General features: G+C 36.3%; 1 long non-coding RNA gene across 1 annotated transcript in view; it reads left to right on the forward strand.

The window, feature by feature from the left end:
• The window catches only part of LOC129152059 (uncharacterized), a 32,376-nt gene extending 7,970 nt beyond the window's left edge, over positions 1 to 24,406 (forward strand). Inside the window, exons 2-3 of the long non-coding RNA XR_008558803.1 lie at positions 21,333 to 21,450; positions 24,243 to 24,406. This is a non-coding gene — a long non-coding RNA (uncharacterized LOC129152059). The remainder of the gene's footprint in view (positions 1 to 21,332; positions 21,451 to 24,242) is intronic.
• The last annotated feature ends 2,642 nt before the right edge of the window (positions 24,407 to 27,048 follow it).

The following is a 27,048-nucleotide window of genomic DNA, read 5'->3' on the forward strand; positions in this document are numbered from 1 at the left end:
CTTTGATAATCAATATAGCAAATGAGTTCAGTGACTCTGGGTTGCCAGGTGTTTTAAGGCAGTTCTGAAAATACCTATTATTGTCATGTGAAATAAAGAAAATTAGCTACTAGGCCTTTTGAAAAACAGCTGTATGCTATTGACCTGATTGGAAATTGTTTTAACCATTTTGTTGGAAACAGTTGAAAGAATTCATTGTATCATGTGCAACATCTGCTGTTGTAAGAAGTAGCATCTGGCTGCAAATTCACTGGTCTGCCGTAATTACATAAAGTGACAATTTTCTCTTTCATTTAGTATTGATGAATTGTGATGTTGGAGATTTAACATTTAAAAATCTGTGTTTTAACAGATACATGAGTACAAAACCACCTATGCATTTTAAAAATTAAATCGTTATTGTTGGAAGTATTACCTATGCATTTTCAATTTTATTTTAGCCTTGCTTTTCATTGGGACTTGGACCGAACAATGTTTTAAAAGAGAACAATTTGTTTTTCTGTCTGTATGGAGTAGGTAACAAAGGAACTTCCTGAAAATTTTCAGATATTCTCTCCTACTTCCCAATCGGCAATTTCAGATTTCCCAAATTCTTACCTTTGTAATTTGTGTCATTTCTGTAATGTAGTTATCTACTTCAAGACTTTGAAATCTTACCTATCTGCATACATTTTTTGATTGATTGATTTTTATGAGGTATAGTTGAGGTATAATATCATATTAATTTCAGGTATACAACATAATGATTTAATATTGTATACATTGAGAAATTATTACCAAAATAAGTCTAGTTAAAATTTGTCACCATGCATAGCTACAGTTTTTTTCTTGTGAAGAGGATTTTAGATATATTCTCTTAGCAACTTTCAAATATGTAATGCAGTGATATTAACTACTAGAGGCCTGGTGCATGAAATTAGTGCATGGAGGGGGGTTGTCCCTCAGCCCAGCCGGCACCCTCTCCAATCTGGGGACCCCTCGAGGGATGTCCGACTGCCCGTTTAGGCCCGATCCCAACCTCTTCTTTTGCTCTCCACCGGGATTGGGCCTAAACGGGCAGTCGGACATCCCTCTCACAATCCAGGACTGCTGGCTCCCAACTGTTTGCCTGCCTGCCTTCCTGATAGCCCCTAACCACTTCTGCCTGCCAGCCTGATCACCCCCTAACCACTCCACTGCCAGCCTGATTGATGCCTAACTGCTCCCCTGCCAGCCTGTTTGCCCCCAACTTCCCTTCTCTGCCGGCCTGGTCACCCCTAACTGCCCTCTCCTGCAGGGTTGCTTGCCTCCAACTGCCCTCCCTTGCAGGCCTGGTCCCTCTCAACTGCCCTCCCTTGCAGGCCTGGTGCCTCCCAACTGCCCTCCCCTGCTGGCCATCTTGTGGTGGCCATCTTGTGTCCACATGGGGGCAGGATCTTTGACCACATGGGGGCAGCTATATTGTGTGTTGCAGTGATGATCAATCTGCATATTACTCTTTTATTAGATAGGATAGAGGCCTGGTGCATGGGTGGGGGCCAGCTGGTTTGCCCTGAAGGGTGTCCCAGATCAGGGTGGGGGTTCCCTTGGGGCGTGGGGCGGCCTGAGCGAGGGGCCTGTGGTGGTTTGCAGGCCAGCCACACCCCCTGGTGACCCAAGAGGAGGCCCTGGTATCTGGAATTTATTTACCTTCTACAATTGAAACTTTGTAGCCTGGAGCGGAGCCAAGCCTCCTACTCACTCCGTGGCCAGCAGCCATTTCTGTTGGGGTTAATTCACCTTCTATAATTGAAACTTTGTAGCCTGGAGTGGAGGTCTAGGCCGGCCAGGGCAGGTGGAAAGCTTGGCTTCATCCATTGCTGGGGGCAACCCTGGCCTGCTCTCTCCAGCTCTGTGGATGGTGCCATTTCTGTTTGGATTTGTTTACCTTCTATAATTGAAACTTTGTAGCTTGATTGGAGGCTTAGGCCTGGCAAGGGCAGGTGGAAAGCTTGGCTTCCTCCGTTGTCTGGGAAACCTTGCTCTCTGTGGATGTAGCCATCTTGGTTGGGTTTATTTGCATATCTGCTCCTGATTGGCTGGTGGGTGTGGCTTGTAGGTGTAGTGGAGTTAGGGTCAATTTGCATATCACTCTTTTATTAGGTAGGATAGTCACCTTGCTATTCATTACATCCCTAGTATTTCATTATTTTAAAGCACAGTTTGTACCTTTTAACCCACTTCACCTATTTCTTCCACCTTCCACTCCCCACATCGGACATTCACCAATCTCTTCTCTATCTTTGAGTTTGTTTTTATGCTGGAGTCATTGTTATTGCTTTAAATCTGACATAAAAATGAGAGCTTGCAGTATTTGTCTTTCTCTATCTGATTTATTTTACTTAGCATAATGCCCTCAAGGTTTACTTATGTTGTCATAAATGACAAGATTTTGGGTTATTGTTGTTTTTCATGGCAGAATAGCATTCCATTGTACATATACATATATATCACATCTTCTTTATCCATTCATTTACTGATAAACACTTAGGTTGTTTCCATATCATAAATAATATTGCAATGAGGATGAGGGTGCATATATCTTTTTGAGTTAGTGTCCTTGTTTTCTCTGGATAAATACCCAGAGGTGGAAATGTTGGACCAGATAATAGTTTCACTTTTTTTTTTTTTTTTAAGGAATCTCCATGCTGTTTTCTATATAACAATTTACATTCCCACCAACAGTGCACAAGACTTCAATTTCTCCAGATTCATGCCAACATTATTTTGTCTTTATTATAATAGCCATTCTAACAGGTGTGAGTTGATATCTCATTGTGGTTTTAATTTGTATTTCCCTGATGATTAGTGATGTTGAGCATATTTTTATGTATGTAACTAGAGGCCCAGTGCATGAAATTCATGCATGGGTAGGGTCCATAGGCCTGGCCAGCGATTGGGCTGATCGGGGCCTTCGGGCTGCTGGCCGGGGCCTACCTTCCTGGCTGCCGGCTGGGGCCTTCCTTTGTTCCGCCTCACTCCCTGGTGATCAGCGCATGTCATAGCGAGCGATAGAACTCCCAGTCTCCCGGTTGAACTCCTGTGGGGACACTTTGCATATTAGCCTTTTATATATATAGTTGTCTGTATGTCTCTGGGAGAATGTCTATTCAGATACTTCACCCATTTTTTATCGAAATTTTATTTACTTGCTATTGAGTTATATGACTATATGTAGACATTTAGTACAAATATTCATCTCTCTTTCATAGTTCCTTCCATATGTCATGCCAATTTTTATCTAAAATGTATCATGGAAAGAAATAGATAAATTCTTAGAAACATGACTGAATCAAGAAGAAACAGAAAATCTAAAATACTGATTGCTACCAAATAAATCAAATTACTAATCTCCAAACTCCCAACAAATAAATGTTCTGGACCAAATAGCTTTACAGGTGAATGTTACTAAATATTCTAAGAAGAATTAACACTTGTTCTTCTCAAACTATTATATATATTATTTCATGTATGTGTGGAATCTAAAGAACAAACAAAGAAACAAACAAAAACCAGAAGCAGATTCAAAGATACAGAGAACAGACTGTGGGTTGCCAGAGGGGAGATGTATATGGGGCTGGGTGAAAAAGGTGAAGGAATTAAGAAGTACAAATTGGTGGTTGCAAAACAGTTATGGGGATGGAAAATACAGGCTAAGGAATATAGTCAATAATATTGTAATAACTATGTTTGGAGCTAGATGAGTACTAAAATTATTGGGTGGAATCACTTCATAAATTATATATTTGCCTAATCATTATGCTGTACACCTGAAACTAATATAAAATAATATTGACTTAATTGAAAATAAAGCTTAAGTAACTAGTTAGTTAATTATATCATGAATCTATCTGCATTTTCCATGCCCTACCATAAATCTAAAACTCTGAATCTATTTTTTTCCCCAATAATCACATCAAGTATCAGTTCAATTGGAACAACAAATCCCAGATGAAATCCTTCTTCTGCTTTTGGTATCAGCCAGACTATTTGGTAATAGGAAATGCTGAACAATTCTCAAGTGATTAGGAGATTACCTGGTAAGCTGTCAGAGGCAGGGCATCTCCAGAGTTGGTTATTTCAGAGGCTTTAGGACATCATAGACTATCCCTTCACTTATTAATTCACTCAACAAATATGTACTAAACACCTATTATCTATAAGGCTTCATTCAAAATACTTGATTTACATCAGTGAATGAAAGAGTAGTAGACCACTGCCTTGTGGAAATTCCATTCCCATTGTGGGAATCAGATTAATAATATACACTATACACATTAAATAGCAAATAGTTTAGTATGTTAGAAGATAATAGAAGCTCTGGGAAGAAAGGAAGAGGGAAACAAAGATTAAGGGCACTGATCGTGCATTTTAAAGTAGGATGAGCAACCTTTGAGAGGTGGCATACGTGCTGAGTCTTCAGGGAGATGTCTGGGGCAAAAATCTGATTAAAGTAAAGAGCTAATACAAAAATCACAACGGGCAGTTGTGACTGTCAATTTAGAAGAACTCTGAAGGTGCCAGAGTGGCTGTAACCAAGTGAGGGCATGATAGAGTAGAACTGCATCCAGAGGAAAGCCAGGGCTTTTTAGATAATTTTAAGTGCGTTGACTTTTATGCAGTTTAAAATGTTAAGCAGTTGTCAGTTTTTAATGAAAGGGATGACATAAAATGACTTACTATTTTAAGTATACAGCATACAATAGGCACTGGAAATTGTTGGGGCAAGTTAGAAGCAGTACTACAATAACCCGGTAAAAATGATAGAAGCCCACCGCAGTGGGTGGTCATGGAGTAGTCCATGGAATCTGGGTATAATTTGAGGGTAGAGGCAACATCTTCTTAAACAGATTTAAAACTTGTTTGAGAAAGAGAAATCAAGAATAACTCCAGAGTCTTGTATTTCTATTATTGACTTTGATCAGTAATGATCATAATAATAACAGTCCTTAAAAAATACTTTGATTAAATAATTTATATTTCATTACTCTGTTTTTCATAAAGTACTTTTCACCTAACCAAGTAAATATTATTCTTAATTCCGAACATAAGTCAACCCTTCAGGGATCATCAACTAGATGATATAGAGTTGTTAATTATTTATAAAACCCACATATTTAGAATGTAAATACATGAGAGTACATTAGATGAAAATAAAAACTACACTTGGCAAAACTATCCAGACCCTTACTTGGCATTACCAAAATCAGGTTTGGTTACCCCAAATGGTTCTTTTTAGCATTTTATCTCTTCTCATCATTTTAAATATTTTAAATACAGTTATTTTTTAGAAAACCATGGCAGAAAAACTTTATAAAAACACAAAGTAATTTTCTTATAATGTATATAAGTTGACAATGCTCCTTTTAGATCTATAATTTTGCTTTCATTTATATTTCATATTTATGCAGCTTTTCCAAGGATCCAGATTTTATTAGGAGTTAAAATTTGATCTTTTTTCCCCCTATCTTAATTTAATTGCAATTTTATTTATTGCTTTTAAGATTAAGTAGAATAAATATTTCCTCATTTTTCATCCAATAATTCTCTTCACATAAATTGACATAGAATTTTATGTTTTTCTTAAGTTAATGAATTACTGCATCATTACATACTTGTGTGTATTTTTGTGGAGAATATATCTTTAAGGGGCAATTACAAATAGTCTATTTTGAATTCCTTAGAATCTTCTTTTCTGGATTTCTACCTCTAATTTGTTTTCCATTTCACTTGCTACCCCAATCCAAGTTATTACATGCCTGTCACTGTGGCCCATCTTAAACACATGTGCAATCATGTTACTACCATGCTTGAAATACCAAAGATGAATATTTATCACCACTACAACATATATTTTCCTTTTGGGGTGGATGTCGATCATGGCTTCTTAAGACTGTTTTTGTTAACTTTTTCAGCCCCATTCCATTGCATGTCCCTGGCCGCTCCGTTTGGTTATCCTTACCTCACTACATACTTCACCTCAGAAAGTGGCAGTAGAGAACCATCCATTTGAGAAGGGAAAGACATAGACACTGAAGATTACTAATCACCCTCCAAGACAAATTATGATTAGCTGACCAAAAATGACACACAATATAGTGGGAAATAGGTATGCATTGACATAGAATTTTATGTTTTTCTTAAGTTAATGAATTACTGCATCATTACATATTTGTGTGTAGTTAGCATTCACTACAGCTGGAAGGTTGGACTCGTTTATTTTCTCTAATTGACATTTTCCCTTTAATGGTTTAAAGCTATTTTAATCACTACCTACTCACTCAGTGGTTGTCCTGCCTTCATTTCTTGTAAAGCCCCCCGTTTTCCTAATTACTTAGAACATGGTCTAATAAAGCCGGTGCCTTACAATCATGACATTTTAGCTGAAATAATTCCTATTTTTGTAGTAAATTAATGTTTGGTATAATAGATATTTAGTCAGGGAAAGAAACTCCATAGGGGACTATAAAATCAACTCCTTGGCACTCTTTTGAATAAATAACATGGTTTACTTTGGGGGAAATACTCCTTTATTTCTTCACAGTTTGTAATATTTATCTTCTGTTTTGCCTTCATTAGCTTTTTCATAGATCAAAGCTGAACTTGGGCTTCTCTTATTTTTTTTTTCTCGGTACTATTGCAAGAAAGGAGTGGAAGAAGGGGGAGAAGTATGACAACGGTGACATCTTGATAAAGGAGATTTCAGTATTTAACAAATTTGCATGTCATCATAAATGCATTAGCACTTGAGCAGCTGGCTTCTTAAGCAAACACGTCGCTGAGCAGATGGTTCTGACGGAGTGACCATTTTAAACACTTAACTCCATTTAAACTTGAACAATTTGCTTGAGACAGGTTTCTCTCATGCATCAATTTGATGGCATCTTCAAGAAGAGCCCAGCTACTCGCTACTGGAATTATTTCCAAGATGTTAAAAATCAAATTTAAAGGATGCACATATATTTTAAATTCCACCATTTTATGTGTTCCTTATTTTTGTGTGTATGGTATATGTGGTGCAAATTCTTCAAAATAATGCACATCATCTCATCTTTCCTGACTACCTTAACTAACTCTTATGCCTCCCCTTGGCATTTCCATGTTTTTCATCATGTTTTCGTCTATGCGATTCCGTCTGCCTCTCCTTCCAGGCTAATTTTATCATTTCATTTACTGATTTTTCATTGATGCTTCCCCAGCCCAAATCGGCCATTCTCCTTCTACACTTTCTAGCATTTCATTGATAGTGGCTCCAAGGAATTACAATGCAGAATTATAAGGGAGGGAATTGCCTTCACCCGCCCATTGTTGATATAGGGCAGGAATTCCTTTGAAAATGGAAAAGCGAGGTGTTCTAGTTATGTTTATTTTTTACTACTGTGTTGCTGCTTCTTAAAGTGAGATTCATTCAGACTAAGATTTGACTTTGAGCGTAAGTTCAGAGAAGAGCACTGAAGTAAGGATTAGAAATACAGCTTCTTATTTGTGTGAAGAGCAATTTATGTACCACAAGAACAAATGCAACTTCCAAGTCAGAGACGTCTACTATAATTTCCTTCTTATTTGCAAGAGCGTGTGTAAACCTACATTTCTGAGCTCAGCCCCCTGCCTGAATATTGGAGGCATAAAAAGTGTAGAGCTAATATCAGGATGAGTAACATTGGTGTTATAAAATGCATTATGCATTAAGAATAAACCATTTCTGAATAAATATAAATAGGAATTCCAGCAATGTGGGCAAATGGATTAATCTCCCCAGCAAGGAAGAAACAAAATGTCACGTTTTATAATATATTTATATTTTTTTTTTTTTTTACTCTTTTTAACTGGTTATTTAGCTGGATTCTTCCTCAGAAGTGAAGCAAGTCACCTGGATTCTCAGAAATTTTAAGTATTTAGAGAAGAGAAATTTTTCAAGGGAAGAAACGAGTAAACACTGGGCCTCCAGGCCACCCCAGTTCTAAGTATTGTATTAACAGCTACCATTTATTGAATAATTGCTCTGGGCCAGGTACTGTGCTAGGGGTACTTTATATTTACTATTCCATTCATTCTTACAATAACCCTGTAAGGCTACAGATAAGAAAACACAGATTGAGAAAATGTAGGTTTTGGGTTGAGGACTAAACAGCCTTGAAATATTTTAATCAGTATACATACTCATGTCTGAGTGAGTCCAGAGTTCAGAGTTCCACTGAATCCTGCCTATGTCAAGAAGACAATGAGAATGAGTACTAATGTTTTAGAGGATGTTGTCAATTACATTCTCAGAAATTTATCGGTAACCTACATGCTTGCCAACTGTGTTTGAGGGGCTTGACTCCCCACTTCCTGGTCTAGAGTAGGCATTTTCATATTATATTTGTTCCTTTAGTTTATGAAACAGTTAAATGCCTCTTAAATGCTGACAAATGTAATGACAAAAATGATTGTGAGAATGCCATTCACACACATTTAGCTGACATTACAAAATGAAAGATGGATGTGGTTATAAGTTTGAAATGGTAAAGGCACAACAGAAAAACATGAAAGTATTCCTCTCCTTCCATGTCTGAGTTCATTATCTGCAAAATAACACTTTTTAAGAATTTTGTGTAAATTGTTTTCTGGAAAATAATAGTATAATTATTTAAATACATATTTCTAGAAAATTTTTAAATAAATTCAATTATCTTTTGTAAACTTTATTAATTGCAGATAATATTTCTATTACATTTGTTCAGCACATGTGGTTTAATCTCTTTGTTTTTAACTACTTTATTTTTTAGTAAGTGTAACTTAACTGATTATTGTCTAATAAATCAGTTTTGGCTGGGTCCATGATTTGCTGCTAAATTGGTACTGTAATGAATATCTTTGTGTATTTCCATTGGCTTATTATATGAATAAATTCTCAAGACAAAATCCTAGTCATGAGATTAACAGGTCAAAGAGTACAGCTATTGTAAACATGGAAGAATTGTCCAATATTCCCATGAAAGTATTTTACTACAAGCTGTTGCTCAAAATGTGTGAGAACACTTGCTTCTGCACAGCTCTGCCAGTCTTGGATCAGCAAAGAATTTCATATTTGCCAAACTCATGTGGTTTTGACTTTTCCTGAAGCATAAGTATTTGGCATCATTTCTTTATTTGTTTGTTTGTTTAAATTTCTTTATTGATTAAGGTATCACATATTTGTCCTCATCCCCCCATTCCCATCCCACACCCCTCCCCACGCATGCCCCCACCCCCTGTTGTCCTTAACCACTAGTTAGGCTCATATGCATGCACACAAGTCCTTTGGTTGATTTCTCCCCTTTATCCCCACCTCCCCTACCCTCCCTCTGAGGCCTGACAGTCTGATCGATGCCTCCTTGTTTCTGGGTCTGTTCTTGTTCATCAGTCTATGTTGTTTATCATTTCCCCTAGATGAGTGAGATCATGTGCTACTAGAAATACACTTATAAGACCCGAAAATGAGACAAGCAATAATGGTTATGCTGACAGGCAAATTAATCAGTCTGTAGTGAGTTTCTTTCTGGGCCAACAGTTCTTTTGAGACCCAATTTCAATGTCAAACAGCTCCTTATGTGTACATGTCAGCAATGACATTTCAGTTCTGGATGGTGGACAAATGGTGGTAATGCAGGTCCAACCCTCTCTGGTTTGGTCCTGGGCAACCTGCAGTGATACACAGCTGCTGACTGCTAGTATGGCAAGGCGACGTCAGTGTCTTCCATCTCTGGACTGCTTCTCTTCTGTCTTCATGGCTAGAGTAGTCCTGTCGATTCCTCTCTGTTGCTGGAATCCACATGGTCTTGGAGTTGTTTTCTGAAAATATGGCATCATTTCATAATTAATTTTGGATATTTATAATTAGTTATTTAATGTATACTACTTTTTGTATTCTGGTGTGTGTGTGTGTGTGTGTGTGTGTGTGTGTGTGTGGTGGGGGTGCTTCTCTGTAGAAATTAATAATATTGAGTCTCTCCTGTTCCTTCAATAGTCAAACTTGTTTCCTCCCTTTTATACATACTACACGACCAGTCAACCAATTCCACGGGCCCAACTTGCAAATATATGGAGAACCAAACCATTTATCATGACCTTAGGTCATCATGTCTCATTTGAACAATTGTGACATCCTCTCTTTTCATTGTCCAAAGAATAGCTAGTAGGAAATTTTTTAAACATTAAGTCTAATCATGTCATTACTCTGTTCAAAATCTCATTCTCTGAAAAAGCTAAAATCCTTAGAATGTGTTAAAGGCTTTACGTTATCCAGTCCTTGACTGTCTTTCTGACTTTAGTCCCACCTTCTTCCACTGGCTGGCCTCCTTCTTGTGCCACACCTGTTGGGTATGCTTTCACCTCATGCTCTTTGCACTGTTGGCTTACTTGGCCACCAGGCACTCAGATATCAGTCCCTCCCTTCCTTCAGCCTTGTCTGAGCAGCATCCCATGTAGAAAAACAGCTCCCCAAGAACACACTTCCTTTGCCTTGCTGTGCTATTTTTATTATTTGCATCATAACTTATAGCCCCTGAAATATTGTGTCCTTTTTCAGATAAATCAATTTCAATGTAAAAAATAGAATCATAAGAGTACTAAAAAATATACTAAAAAGGATATACATGAATAGCATGTTTGAATTATTTATAATCATTGAGAGACTAAGGTATTTCTAAGCAGAGAGAATGGAATTCTGATTTATTAATATAGTTCCCATCACTGGTTATTGAATGATATCTCTTTTCCCCAGTGATCTGAAAATACCACTTTCATGTCCTACATATATAGAAAACTATTTTTAGACCACTTTATTTTAAACTAAATTGCCATGTATATTTTGATTGATTTGGAGGGATTACTTTGCTCATTGTCAAATTTCCCTTCAGAAAGATTGTACCAACTTACAACTCCAAAACTATATAAGCAGGTCTGTTTGCCTATATTATTCCCCAATAATCAATAATCAATTTATTCTAAAAGGTTTTATTTTCATATGCAGATCTTCAATGATTTAAGACAGGGGATATGTTGATATATATACATACATATATATTGCATGTACATATATGTATACATATATAGACAATATTATATGTGAAAATTTCAAATATACATACTTATATTGCATTTTAAATAGGTATGAGATGGTTTATTTTAGATACAATATACTTTTATTGATTGAATTTTGCTTATAAAATATATAATGGGTTTCATTTTAATATCAACTTTTAGTTTTTAATTAAAGTTATAGATTTAGGGGAATTAAAAATAATTTACATTATTATAAAATGCTAATTTAAATATTATATTATTAAAGGTTACTATATTATTATTTAATTTACCACTTTGTGATATCATTTTTCCATGGCCCTGGAGAAGTATTACTGCACAGTGGTCAGCTCCTCCAGCTCTAGACTTAGTCTGGCTCAGACCTGAATCCTGCCTCTTTGGACATGCATGGCTTTATCACGCTACTTTACCTCCTTCAGCTTCCTTAGTCTCATCTTCTTGATAGGATTACAAATGTCAACAAAGAGCCCTCCCTGGGTGACTTAGTTGGTTGGAGCATTTCCTGGTACACCAAAATGCTGTGGGTTCCATGCCCAGTAAAGACACGTATCTAGGTGTGGCTTCTATCCCCCGCTGCGGCACATACAGGAGGCAGCTGATGGATGTTTCCCTTTCACAAGGATGTCTTTCCCTTTCACAAGGATCTCTCTCTCTCTCTCTCTCTCTCTCTCTCTCTCTCTCTCTCTCTCTCTCCCTCCCTTCCTCTCTTAATCAATTCACGTATTTTTAAAGACGAAATAAGATATCAACCTATTTTGGTTTTAGATATATAGCTTTTGGGATATTTCTTTTCCGCTGTGGAAATTTCAAACTCTCACCATTGTTTTTCTGTGTGTATCTTTTCAAGAATTTCTCTCTGTAAGTGACCCTATCTTTTGATCCTGTTAGACTCAAGTTTGGTTTTTCACTTCCACAGCTTCTTCTCATAACCCTTCACTCAGTGCTTCTCAGGAGGCTCTGAATTTATCTCCTTCAGGATCCCATGGCATCAGTCACTCAGAGCTCTCATATCACATTCGTCATGCTTATGTCTTTGCCTTAAAATGCATATTTTGGGAATGCTTTTAGTAAACTTAAAATTGATTTCTTTAGTTCCTGTTTTTAATGGCTTTTATAGTATAAATTATTTTATAAAATTACTTTTATTTAAGTTTTCATTTGATATAAAATAATCACTTTATATAATTGGGACCTCCCCTTTACTATCTTACAGAATACATAAAAGATATTTAAGTTTTCTGCTGTTTCTGGGAGTGAGCCTGCTTTATTGAAGGTTGTTACCACTGAATTTTCAGAAATGTCCTTTTAGATTAATGAACCTTATTATATAGTTATTGATGAGTTTATAAATTGCTTTTCAGACTGATGAGGTTTCTTATTCATGTGTTTTAGTCTAAATCAAGAGAAAAGGCAGATATTTATGTTTTAGCCATTTCATTTTCTGTACTGGAGTTCAGTTGTCTAGGAGGCAATGCAATGGGTGGCCAAGCAAGCCGGTCGCAGGGAAGTTGGTTCCAGAGTGGTTGCGGTGCATGCTAGTTGTAGAAAGCTAGCCATGGTGGGACCATCTCGCCTCCTCTGACTCTCACAGCAGTTCCCATGGAACCCTCTGCTGCCGTGTCTCCCCTTGCACACCCACTTCCATTGCACTGCATTTGGCTGACAAGTTGCCCAGCTACTTCACAATGATACTGCCATTTGGGGTTGGCACCTTCTGTTCTGAGCTTGGTTGCTTTATATTTGTTTGTTTCTGTTTGGTTTAGTTTTGTCTTTTTTCCCCAAGATATTCTGTCCACACAATCTCCAGGCGGGTTTTCCTTTACACATTTCATATTATCAGCTTCTCAGTACTTCTTTCAAAGCAATCTTATTTGAATTTACTGGCTATTGATAACATTCATTTTCATCTTCCATTTTTTGATAGAGAGGACAGACATTTTCATCTTTAAAGTACATTTGTTATTTGTAAAGGAGTTTGTGAATAAAGTTAGACATTTAAATTCAAATGAACACCTTTATGCATCTACATTTAAAAAAATATTTTTATTGATTTCAGAGAGGAAGGAAGAGGGAGAGAGAAAGAGAAGCATCAATGATGAGAGAGAATCATGTATCGGCTGCCTCCTGCACGACCCCTACTGGGGATCAAGCCAGCAACCTGGGCATGTACCCTTGATTGGAATCGAACCCCGGATCTGTCAGTCCACAGGCCGATGCTCTATCCACTGAGCCAAACCAGGTAGGGCCTTAAATCTGACATACACCTTAAAAGTGGTATCCCATCACAATTCAAACCAAAATACTCTGATGTATGCTATCACCTTCATTAAAATAACGAATAAGATGTTATTAATTGTTCTCATTATTTTGCATTTGCACATGGAACTTGTATTAAATGCAGAGTCAGGACATTTTTGCGTATCACATCTGGGAAAAGGTACAAATGAGCAGGTACCTTCTCTAAACTGTCAGTTAAATTAATCATCATGCCAGTAACTAAAACCTTTCAAGGACTTTCCATCATCTTCCTCCAGACTCTCTTCCCATGATATATTTTAAGAAATAGGGAGTCTGGCCTGGCCAGTGTTGCTTAGTGGTTGAGCATCGACCCCAAGAGGTCACTGGTTCAATTCCTGGTCAGGTCATCGATGTCTCTATCTCTTTCTCTCTTTTCCTCTCTCCCTAAAAATCAATAAAAACATATTTAAAAAAAATATGGGTCGGGTTCAGTGTGGAACATGATTTTTCTAGTTTGGAAACAGGATGATGGAGTAGCAAAACCTCTAAAGAACTCTGAATTTCCTGTGCACCATTTTCATGTTTGTATTATTGAGAAATTTATTAAACTTCTCAGATATTTTTATTTATAAAATGGTGAAATAATAACCTTGAAGAATTTTGGAAAATTATATTGCATAAATTGTTTAAAGCACTTTCAAGACACTTTGTTAGTCAATGATAAATGTCAATATTCTCCTTGGTGAAAGTTTTAAGTTAACAGAATTGTGACTGATTGCTAATTCCTCTTGCATTTCTTTCTACTTCTTTTTTTCCCCTTGTCCTTCCTGTCTCCTCCTAAGAGTGAACATTCAAAAATTGAAAATGATGAAATTGCATTGTTAAAATTTTTTATATGAGAATACAGGGCACAGATAAAAGTACATTATTATAACTGGAAATGTGCAATGACAATGGCAAAAGAAGTGCAGGGAATTGGAAGAATGATTTTCTGAGTCACTAAGGTTGGGATTTTCTTCTTTACAGCAAATTTAAGAAGTAGGAATGAATGAGTTGTTTGAAAGAGCAGTTCAGCTGTCAATGTCACATTTCATTATACATAAAGCCAACAGTTCCTCCCTATTAATGAGATCTTCTCTTCGACTGACAACATGATTAAACTACACATGGCTGTGATGTCACACATCTGGTTGAAAACAGTCTTGATGTCTAACAGATGAGTGTTCTAATCTGACACAAAATACGGCCACCTTAGAGAATCAACCACTGCAGCCTAGCTTTTCCAGAATGCTGCCACTTCCCTTATTCTTTCCCAAGATGGAACCAGCAACTTCAATGAAAGCGTCTGTTACTGTGTGCTTTGGAAAGGCTAATTATGCATCTTTCCATGTTAGAGAATATGCAGTAAAGAAACAACACCTCCTCAAAAATATCTATAAATCTCAGCATCTTAAATACATTACATATCAGAGTTAGCAATTTCTTTGGATTATTCTATAGAAGTAGAAATCATTAGTGTGTAAGAGGCCCAAAATTTGTTTGATGTCCTTTGCAAAACTCAATATGATTTTCAATTTATTAATCATCCAGATATTCTGGTCTATATCCTTGATACTGTATTAGTTCCTCTGAAAATTACAACTATAGGTAAATTATGGTATAAGAAATTATATGCAATCAGAATATCAATAGACTATCCAAAGAAATTTTAATACAACAGTCTGTGATGGATAAAAATTGATGAAATAAATGCCATGCAATTAATAAATGAGTAAACTTTCTGACTGAATTATAGTAGAATAAATTTGGAGTGAAGTGGTATTTGACATGAGCTTCAAAGAGTAAGAATTCTGCATGGAACATTAGAGAAATTGTAAACTTAAGAAGAGACTTAGTTAATAGCATAAGAGAAACCTATTAGCTTAAAGAAACATTATGCTTAGCTAGTTTAATGCCAATAAACATATTATATTAAAATAAAAATATTTACCATATATTGATTAGAAAAGTTAACATGGAACAAAGCTTCAAGATCATACACATTTTAAAATGCTTAATTGTTATGAGAAATATATGCATCATCAATTATCTGTATAAAGGCATTGACTAAAATGCAAAAGAAAAATATTAGGAATAATTGGTTTATCTGATGACATAACATTTGAAAGATAACATGATGACATTTAGATAAATTTAAATGTTCTGAAATTCTTCAATAAATACAATCCATTTGTGTTTTATTTTATTCTAAAAATTTACACCATTTATTTACTTCTTCCTTTGAATAGTTACATGCTACTTGAATCTGTGATTTTGGCTAGGGTTCTAGAAGCTTGTGAAACCACAAAATAAAACACAATGGTCTCTAAATTCAAATAGGCGAGTGACTTTGTAAGCATGAAGTTTAGTCTATTGGTGAAAACTATAGCAAACTGGACCAAAAGAAACAAAATGCTGACAGATAAAACAGGGGAATAAGAAAAAAGTTTTTCAAATATATCAAACATAAAAGTAATGCAGAATGTAAGGTTCCAAGTCCATCAATAAATAAAGAGCATATGAAATCTCTAAGAACATCAAAATTGCCAAGCTGTTGACCTGCTTTTAAGACAGATACTTAACAAGAGCTGTTTTTTTAAAGGATGCAGCAATCAGTATTGTCATTTGAATGTACAAGCTGCACAGTGATGAAGGTAAAGGTGATATAAATGCTTGAAACAGTTAAGGTTACAAAAATCACTACCTAGGTGACACACATTTCGGGGTACTGAAAATTAGACAATAAACAGCATTGATGCAATTCTGAAAAACCATGAAGAAACTTCAATGAATTATAGTAGAATAATTCTACTAATCTATATACATAGAAGCCTATGTGACCATCTGACTATCTGACCGTCTGACTGGTAGCTATGATATACAATGACCACCAGGGGGCAGATGCTCAACACAGGAGCTGCTGAGCGACAGCAACTTTGCAGAGTGCCCTTTCGCACTCCGGGACCCCTTGGGGGATGTCAGACTGCCAGTTTCTGGCCTGATCCCTGCAGGTCAGGCCGAGAGACCCCACCTGCCAGAGGGATCCTGCTCACTCTGCAGATACCCTTTGAGCCCCCGTGCCACCCCAGGTGCAGCTGGCTGAGGAGGGACTGCGGAAGGTTGGCTGCAGGGCGTGTCTGGCCTGTCTGGCTCAGTCGAATTAATTTTCTTTCAATGTGCATGAATCCGTACACTACACGGGGCCTCTAGTATTATATAAGCATGCAGAAGAATGATTAACAAGTTGTAAGACACTAAATTTTTAAGTGTGATTTAAAAATGGGGAAGAATGTAAAAATACTTTTAAAACACATTGGTGTAAAAAGTTTAGTCATTTATATTTAAGAGAAACTGAAATGATTTTTGTTAGAATCAGAAATAACATTTTCATTAGCAAATATAAGTACATTAAAATCAGAGTTAAATGTATTTAAAGTCACCAAACCAATCATTGCTTTTCTATTCATTGTCGTAAGTTGTTTTTTCCTCAACTCCTGGAACATGTTTATAACTATTGAGAATATAGTGCTTAGAATAAATTATTCCATTATTATAATTCACCTTGTAAATCATATCTTTTGGAATTTTATGAATATCTAAGAAAATTTTGTTTGTTTGATGTACAAGCATAGTTCAACCCATTGCAGTCCCATTCAGTGTAGACACTTTCATAATAAACCACTGTGGACTGTTAGATATGTGCCATTGTTCACCAAGAAATATAGGAAAAGGAAAACAATTCTAAGCTAAAAAAGAAGTACAGATAACAGTTGTTCTGATAAGGAAAAGTGTCCATTATATGATTATTAAATAGCAAAAATATATAACATAAAATGTATGATAGCTTCTAGCACTTAAAAATACAGTTAACATAAAATATAATAATTGATAACATAGGGGAATGATTAAAAATAGTATTGATGGTAAAAATCTACATTATAGGAATAAAATTATAGATTAAAAAGTAATAAATCAGATAAAGAAAATATGTCAAAATCAAAAGATGTTTGTGAAATGGTATTTATACAAGGAATAATAGAGTTAAATTTATTCTTCTTTATCTGAAATCTATTTACTGTTCTTTCCTTATACTTTTTTTATTGTTTAAAGTATTACATGTCTCCTTTATTCCTGATTGACACCCCCCCTGCCACTCCAACCCCCAAGGACAAGCCCCCACCACCCCAGTGTCTGTGTCCATTGGTCATGCTAGTATGCATGCATACATGTCCTTTGGTTGATCTCTAACTCCTTCCCTCCCCTGCCTTCTCCCCGAGGTTGTATGGTCTGCTCAGTGCCACCTTGTCTCTGGATCCATTTTTGTTCATCAGCTTATGTTGATCATTATATCCCACAAATGAGTGAGATCATGTGATATATATCTTTCTCCGACTGGCTTATTTCGATTAGCATAATGCTCTCCAGGTCCATCCATGCTGTTGCAAATGGTAGGAGTTCCTTCATTTTTATAGCAGCGTAGTATTCCATTGTGTAGATGTACCACAGTTTTCTGATCCACTCATCTGCTGATGGGCACTTAGGCTGTTTCCAAATCTTAGCTATTGTAAATTGTGCTGCTATGAACATAGGGGTGCACATATCCTTTCTGGTTCTGGTTTCTTGGGATTATAGTCCTAGAAGTGGGATCACTGGGTCAAATGGGAGTTCCATTTTTAATCTTTTTAGGAAACTCCATACTGTTTTCCACAGTGGCTGCGCCAGTCTGCATTCTTACCAGCAGTGCAAGAGGATTCCTTTTTCTCCGCATCCTCATCAGCGCTTGTCCTTTGTTGATTTGTTGATGATAGCCATTCTGACAGGTGTGAGATGGTACTTTGTTGTCATTTTGAATTTGCATCTCTGGGATGATTAGTGACTTTGAGCACATTTTCATATGTCTCTTGGCTTTCTATATGTCCTCTTTCGAAAAGTGTCTATTTAGGTCCTTTGCCCCCCCTTTTTTTAGATTGTTTATCTTCCTTTTGTTAAGTTGTAGGATTTCTTGTAAATTCTGGAGATTAAACACTTATCTGAAATAGCATTAGCAAATATGTTCTCCCATGCAATGGGCTTTCTTGTTGTTTTGTTGATGGTTTCTTTTTCTGTGCAGAAGCTTTTTATTTTGATGTAGTCCCCTTTGTTTATTTTCTCCTTAGTTTCCATTGCCCTAGGAGATGTATCGGTAAAGATATTGTTACAACATATGTCTCATATTTTGCTGCCTATGGATTCTTCTAAGATTTTTATAGTTTCCCATCTTACATTTAAGTCATTTAACCATTTTTAGTTTGTTTTTGTGTATGATGTAAGTTGGTGTTCTAGTTTACTCTTTTTTTGCATATATTTGTCCAAATTTCCCAGCACCATTTATTGAAGAGTCCGTCTTGACTCCATTTTATGCTCTTGCCTCCTTTGTCAAATATTAATTGAGCATAATGGTTTGGGTCTATTTCTGGGTTCTCTGTTCTGTTCCATGGATATATATGTCTGTTCTTGTGCCAGTACCAGGCAGTTTTGAGGACCGTGGCTTTGTAATATAGCTTGATACCTGGTATTGTGATCCCTCCAACTTTGGTCTTCTTTCTCAGGATTGCTGTGGCTATTTGGGATCTTTTTTTATTCCAGATAAATTTTTGGAGAGTTTGTTCTAGGTCTGTGAAATATGCTGTTGGTATTTTAATGGGGAGTGCATTAAATCTATAAATTGCTTTGGGTAGTATGGACATTTTAATGATGTTGTTTCTACCAATCCCTGAATACGGTATGTCCTTCCATTTGTTTATGTCTTCCTCTATCTCTTTTTTCAATGTCCTGTAGTTTTCTGAGTACAGGTCTTTTACTTCCTCAGTTACGTTTGTTCCTAGGTATCTTAATTTTTTTGGTGCAACGGTAAATGGGATTGTTTTTTTAGTTTCTCTTTCTGTGAATTCATTGTTGGTGTATAAAAAAAGCCAGAGATTTCTGGGTGTTAATTTTGTATCCTGTTACACTGCCAAATTCATTTATTAAGTCTAGTAGTTTTTTTTTATGGAGTCTTTGGGATTTTCTATGTACAGTATCATGTCATCTGCAAATAATGACAGTTTTACTTCTTCTTTTCCAATTTGGATGACTTTTATATCTTCTTTTTGTCTGATTATTATGGCTCCTTATACCTTTTAAAACTATGTTGTTGATTAAAATAGTTAATTTTTAACATGAAGATTATGACAAGAGGACTTGAAACTTCACAATGAAATGGAATGCTCAGTTCCCTATAAGAATAGAACTTATATGCATATATGCATAACTCATGGACACAGGCAATAGTGGGTGAAGGCCAGGGTAGGGGGTAGGAGCCGGGTGGAGAGGACCAATGAGAGGAGGGGAAAAGGGGACATCTGTAATACTTTCAACAGTAAAGATTTAAAAAAAAAAAAAAAAAAAAAACGAAAGAAAGAAAATAAAAGACAGAAAAAAAGGAAAAGGAACATGCCCAAAGTTAACAATGTAGGAATTGGCCCTAGCTGGTTTGGCTCAGTGGATAGAGCATCGGCCCGAGGATTGAAGGATCTCAGGTTCGATTCCAGTCAAGGGCACATACCCAGGTTGTGGGCTTGATCCCTACTGTAGGGTGTGCAGGAGGCAGCAGATCAACGATTCTCTCTCATCGTTGATATTTCTATCTCTCTCCCCCTCTCCCTCTCTGAAAACAATACAAATAATTTATTTATTTTTTAAATGTGGGAATTGGCAGAGATCACATTTGAACTCAGGAATCAACAAGGTAACTAAACATGGTCAAACAACAGGAAAACAATCAGGTCAAATCACAAGGATTTTTATAGCACAATTAGATATACTGTAAACCTTAATTAAATATCATTGCAGTCTGGGAGCAGAATCTAAACCTCTGTCTTTTAATTACATCACGCTACTCCCCTGCTCAAAATAAAAAGCCAAGCTTTTCACGATGCTGTCCACTGGCTGATTTGACCACTCATCAACTACCATACCCAGCCCGCTTGGCTTTAGCCATTCTAGCCTCTGTGAGAGTTCCAGCAACTCAGGAAGCATCTGAGCCTTTACACTTGCTTTCCCATCCCTGATACTTTTCTGCATCTGTGCATGGCTTGCTCCCAAACTTCATTCAAATCTCTGTTCAAATGTGATGTCCTCTCTGAGAGGCCTTAGGGCCTTACCTGACCATTCAGAGCCCCTCCGCTCCTCTCTGCTCCCTTACCCTGCCTTGTTTTTCTTCCCAGCAGGTATCCCTCTCTCACACCAGGGGTATCGCCTGGTTCCTGGCCTCCCTCAGTAGAATGTAAGCTACCAGAGAGGGATTTATTCCTCTGTCTTCCTGTCACCTAGAACACAGCCAGGTGCAGAGGGAATACTCAGGGAATTTTGAGAAAAGAAGGAATATGTGATTCCTCAGCCAATGTTTGCTAGTTTATTTATTAATATTATTTTTTCTATAAGTTAAAAAAAAAGAATATGCATATGGGTGCCCGAATGTAAAATTATGTTAATTTGACAGTTTTAAAACATGATTAAAACATTCTTATTTTTTTCTAAATGAAAAACACAGGAATACATGAAAATTATAAATCATACATTTATCTAAACTCTGTTAAGGTATATCTTCTTTGAAAAATATTTTATTGATTTCAGAGAGGAAGGGAGAGGGAGAGAAAGATATAAACATCAATGATGAGAGAGAATCATTGATCGGCTGCCTCCTGCATGCCCCACACTGGGTATCGAGCCCGCAACCCAGGCATATGCCTTGACCTCCTGGTTCATAGGTCAATGCTCAATCACTGAGCCATGCCAGCCGGGCTGTTAAGATATTTTATGTGTCCTTTTATATATTCATATCAAATGCATACTTGTTGACTACTTAAAGTATGTGGAGTTTTAACCCCTCGTTTTATTAAACTAATATAAATGTACATGCATTTATATTGTATTGCATATTATATATTTCATAGGCATTATATATTTTTAAATGAGCATCAAAGTATATGAAACAACTAGCAAAACTGAAGGCAAATCCTAAAACATAGTTGGAGCTGCTAACACTCCTTGATAAATCACAGAAAAATACAGGTAAGATGGCATTAAGCTTATGCAATATTTGAGTAAAAGTATCAACTATTTTCACCTAAGTGGCTTTTTAACAGCTTTATTGAGATATGATTTACATACCATACTCTTCATTCATTCAATATGTACAATTCAATGATCTTAACTGGATCCAGAGTTGTGTAAACATTGCTACAATCTCATTGTAGAACATTTTTGTCATCTCAGAGAGAAGCTCCAAGTCATTTTCAGTCAATTTCTATTCCTTAAACCCACCCCACTAGGCAACTGCCAACCTACTTTCTGTCTCTGCAAATTTGCTTATTTTGGACATTTCATTTAAATAAAATTGTACAGTCCATGACATTTTGTGACTGGCTTCTCTCACTTAGCATAATGTTTCCAAGGTTCACGCATGTTGTAGAATGCATCAGTATTTTCTTCTTTTGTTAAATTTTTGAATACTCTCTTACTGTATGGATGGGTCATCTTTAATTTATCCATTATCAATCGATGGGAATCTGGGTTTTCACCTTTTGGCTATAAGGAGCACAGCTGCTATGAATATTTATGCATACACTTTTGTGTGAGATGTGTTTGCATTTTCTGTAACTGACTTTTATAGAACACACACTCAACAGCTACAGAACACACATTTTTATAAAGTGCATATGGTACATTTGCCTTGTCAAGATCAACCATACATTGTGTCATAAAGTTTAAACATATTTTTAATAACTGAAATCTTATAGCCTATATTATCTGACCACATGGAATCAAACTAGAAGAAGGTAATGTATTGCTAAGAATTTTTATATTCTTAATGTTCAGTTCATTGTTTGAAATCTACTTTGACTTGCATATGTATATTATTTCACTTCTGTATCATAATATCATTTATCCTTTTTTATATTGTTAACTTTCTCTCACTTCTCTTCAGTTTGTCTTTATTGCTATTTTTCAGAATATTTTGTGTTCTATTGGGGGAATTTCTGCCAAAATGTTTAAAGTGACCTCACTCCCTCTACATATTTGTTCCTTGATTTAATCTGTTGCAGATTTCCTTATGAGAGATAAGTTTGCTATGTATTTTCTTCAGAGAGAAAATCTGTACTTGTCTCTTTTGGGAGATCAAATGGGCTCCCTCATACTTCAAATGTCCTTTCTTTTCATAGTTTTCAAGATTCTCCTCTCTGTTAAAGAGTATTCCTTTTTTGTTTGATAGGAAAGCCAGCAAGTAGAATTGTTATTTTAAAAATAAATAAATAAAATTTTTCATGTTTGTGTCAAGTATAAGATGAAAGGGTACATAGGTAGAGATATAGAGTTATAGATATTTAGTTATAGATGATATAGATATAGACATAGATATAGATATAGATCATCACCCAAGAATATATTTTCCATTTATTTTTAGAGAAAGAGAGGGAGAGAGAGAGAGAGAGCGAGAGAGAGAGAAGAGAGAGAGAGAAACATTGCTTGGTTGCCTCCCTCACAGAACCTGGTGTAACCCGGAACCCAGGTAGTGCCCTCAATTGGGAATTGAACCCATGACACTAAGGTGGGCAGACCAACACTCTAATCTTCGAGGCACACAGGCTAGGGCAGAAAGAATATAGTTTATCACCTAAGGGACTTTTCAAAAATATTCATGCAATCCCAACATTTACCTGATTGTCCCACATCTGACCCATTCAGTCACAGCAAAAGTTCCTGTGTTTTTCTGAGATTCTCTTCTACTTAAAACGTCATCAGATCTTTACATAAGGTAAGTGACCAAATGTGTTAACTTTTCCTTCAATCTGACAATATCTTTATCTTAAAGCAGCAGAAGTTTATAGGATTTGGGGGTCCTCCTTTGCTTATTGCTGGCAGTAGCATAGTTTTCCGTTTTTATTTTCATGCTATGTAAGGTATTCCCAGATTAATATACAAGGAGGGAATTTGTCTTCTTGCCCAATTTTCCATTTATCTGAAATTACCTTTGTATTTCCACATTAAAAGGAAACTATTTACATAATCTATCCTATAATATTTATTCTATCAAAACTCTTTTATACGTGTGGATTGATACCTCTAACTACCCTTCAGAGTAATGTACAGATATAAAACAAAATGTCTGGAGTTGTTATGTGAAAGGTTGGTGAAATGTATCACTTTGTTCATATAATAAATGCTTTACCTGCAGGATGGTACAGGTTTCATTTTTGCATCAAGGGGCCTAACTGTTGACTCAATGTTTTTCTGAGTCCTAAATGATGTGATGAAACCAATCCATAACAATAAAATGTCTTTAATATTTCTTACCAAGAGTGAATCATTTGTTTCCAAATTTGTGCTTATAGGTGTCCGCATCCCCTACTGGGTGTGAATATAGACTTAATTAGCAGAAAGAAAGGACTTCCCATTCTGTGAACTGAGGTGCTTCCAAGCACAAAGTTCCTTCTTGGAGGAAAATAACCTTTCTTCATGAATTTTTATTTCTGGATAAATAGTATAGGTGTTGAAGACAGTGACACTTACAATCCAATCCCAGTTTTTATAATTACATGTGTGAGCTCAGGCATTTGATAACTTCACTAGCATCAGCCTCCCCTTGGTAAACTTGAGAGTGATGCCTGTCATGTGGGGAGGAACAGAACAGAGGACTCACTCAAAAATGCAGAACTTTTATTAATCATTGATATTTGACTCAAAATTTCTTTCAGATTCCCACACTGGTTAAAGCAATTAGCATTGAAAGAAAGTTATTTTATCCTTTATGCTAACCCTTAGAGAGAGGATGTATTTTTAAAGTTTGTGCTATCTCTTCCTAGGTTACTCCCGAGGAGTTTGTAGGCCTGCAACAGGTCAGCACTTCCTTGGACTGGGCACCAATCACAGCAGCGGCAAAAGAACAAAGAGATTAATGCCTCTGAAGGAGAAAAGAGAATCTAAGATTCAATAGTCCTGAGTCTAAATAAATCATTCTGTTCTTGAACTATCTCATACATTCTCCTGAGGATGAAGCAAGTATGTGAATTACCACATCTATTAGAGGTTGCATTAAGAAATGCATCACTTTCACTGAATTGGTCTGAAAATTCCCCAAACATTCCAATGCTAAACAAACTAACCAGCAAGTAGCAAGCAAACAACAACAAAAACAAAAATGCAAATACTTTTTTATGCTAAAATGTGTTTTTACCCTCTAATTAGAGCTTTAATGTATTACCCTTATTTATATATGAATTCACTAATCTATACTAATAAAAGCCTATATGGCCCCCGCGCCCTCGTGTGATGCTCTCATGTCATTACAAGATGGCCGCCCCCACATCATCACAAGATGGCCACCCTCACTCCCTCACAAGATGGCCACCACAAGATGGCCTGCAGGGGAGGGCAGTTGTGGATGATCAGGCCAGCAGGGGAGGGCAGTTGGGGGCAATCAGGCCGGCAGGCAGAAGTGGTTAGGGGCAATCAGGCAGGCAGGCTAGTGGTTAGGAGTCAGCAGTCCCGGATTTTGAGAGGGATGTCTGAATGCCAGAGATTGGGCCTAAACTGGCAGTCGGACATCCCCCAAGGGGTCCCAGATTGGAGAGGGTGCAGGCTGGGCTGAGGGACACTCTCCTGTGCACGAATTTTGTGCACTGGGCCTCTAGTATTTTATATATTCATGTTCTGGAATTTCCACTCTGTACTATCTATTATGAGTAAATACTATTTTAATAAAAATAGCTAAAAATAAATCTTATTAAAAATCAGCCCAGTTGGCATGGCTCAGTGGTTGAGCATCGACCTATGAACCAGGAGGCTGCGGTTTGATTCCCAGTCAGAAGACATGCTAGATTGTGTGCTCAGTCCCCAGTGTGGGGTGTGTAGGAGGCAGCCAATCAATGATTCTCTCTCATCATTGATGTTTCTATCTCTTTCTCCCTCTCCCTTTCTCTCTGAAATCAATAAATATATATATATATATCTATATATATATATATATTATAAAATATATGTATATATTTAAAATTCCTATTATGTTTTGTTGTAAAATTGTGCAGTTGTCCCTATTTCAGTGATATTCCCTATGAATTTTAGGAATTACAACACAAGTTCCATAAATAATAGAATATTATTATAAACACATTAAGTTTTAATTAACTTGAAGATCTATATATTATAAAAGCCTAAGTGACCCTCCAACTGGCTGACGGGCCAGTAGCTATGACATGCACTGACCACCAAGGGGGCAGATGCTCAATACAGGAGCTGCTGAGAGACAGCAACTTTGCAGAGTGCGCTCTCGCACTCTGAGACCCCTTGGGGGATGTTGGATTGCCGTTTTGGCCCGATCCCTGTAGGCCAGGCCAAGGGACACCACCTGTGCACAAATCCATGCGCTGAGCCTCTAGTATATTTATAATATTGAATCTTCCTATATATGAGTATATTTATTTTTGAATTTTATCCATAGAGATCTTTTTGTAGATATGAAAAAGTCTTTGTTAGGTCACATGTAACAGACATTATATAAGATCAATTTTATTTTATATTGAATCAGTTATATCACTATATGTTGGGTGTTCTAATGTTCCAGAATATCATGAAGCATATCTTGTCCATAATAAATTTTGCTGTAAATATCTCAGTATGTATACCTAAATGTTAGGAATCTGCTCAACATAATAACAGTACCATTATCTCAAAAGTTGAAATTGACAAAAAGTTTCTTAAACCGGTTGTTTTGTTCAGATTTTTTCTTTTATTGATTTTTAGAGAGAGAGAAAAGGAGGGAGGAGGGGGAGAGAGAGAGAACATCAAACATGTGAGTGATACACATCAATTGGTTGCCTCCCACCTGCACCTTTAACTAGGGCCGGCAGTCAAACCTGCAAGGAAGGTATGAGCCCTTCAGCTGGAATCAAACCCAAGACTTTTTGGTCCATTGGCCAACACTCTAACCATTTAGCCAAACTGGCAACAGTGAGATTTTTAATATTATTTCATAATTTATTGTTATCTTTATTTTACAGTTTGTCTTTCTTTACCCCCTTAAAAAATATTATCTCTTTTCTTCCTTTTCGAGATGATGCTGAATATTCCGGTTCTAGGTGGCACCAACATAATTAGAATTTTCTTTGTGCCATAACACATCTATAACAGTATCAGAGTAACAATATTTACAATAACAACACAAATAATATTTTTACTGTAAATAGTGTGAATTTCTTGTAGGTTTTTAAATTATTATTTTAGAACATACTTTACTATGGTTATCCAGCAAATTTCAGCGATTACAATGGCACTTAAAGTGCTTATGCTTTTGATTAAATCAAAGGTAGGTTCATTTGTTTCATCTTTATTTTGTGTTTTAGGGGTGGCTTTATAAAATTAATTGTGTTCTGTAGTTATTTAAAATATCGATGTGGTTCCAAAATGTAGTCCCTCTCATTGATGTTTGGTATATTTCATTCTAAGTTGTGCTTATCCTGAATGTGTAATTATAATGTTCATTATTTTATTGGAAGAAAAATTATAATGAACCATTTATTTATGAAGCATATATTGATATTAAAGTATTAGAATTAATAGGTGAAGATTAGAATATACCTGGTAAGGAGAAATAAACTATTAGAATCCTGTTGG

This window comes from Eptesicus fuscus, chromosome 17, assembly GCF_027574615.1.
Source record: "Eptesicus fuscus isolate TK198812 chromosome 17, DD_ASM_mEF_20220401, whole genome shotgun sequence".
Lineage (NCBI taxonomy): Eukaryota > Metazoa > Chordata > Mammalia > Chiroptera > Vespertilionidae > Eptesicus > Eptesicus fuscus.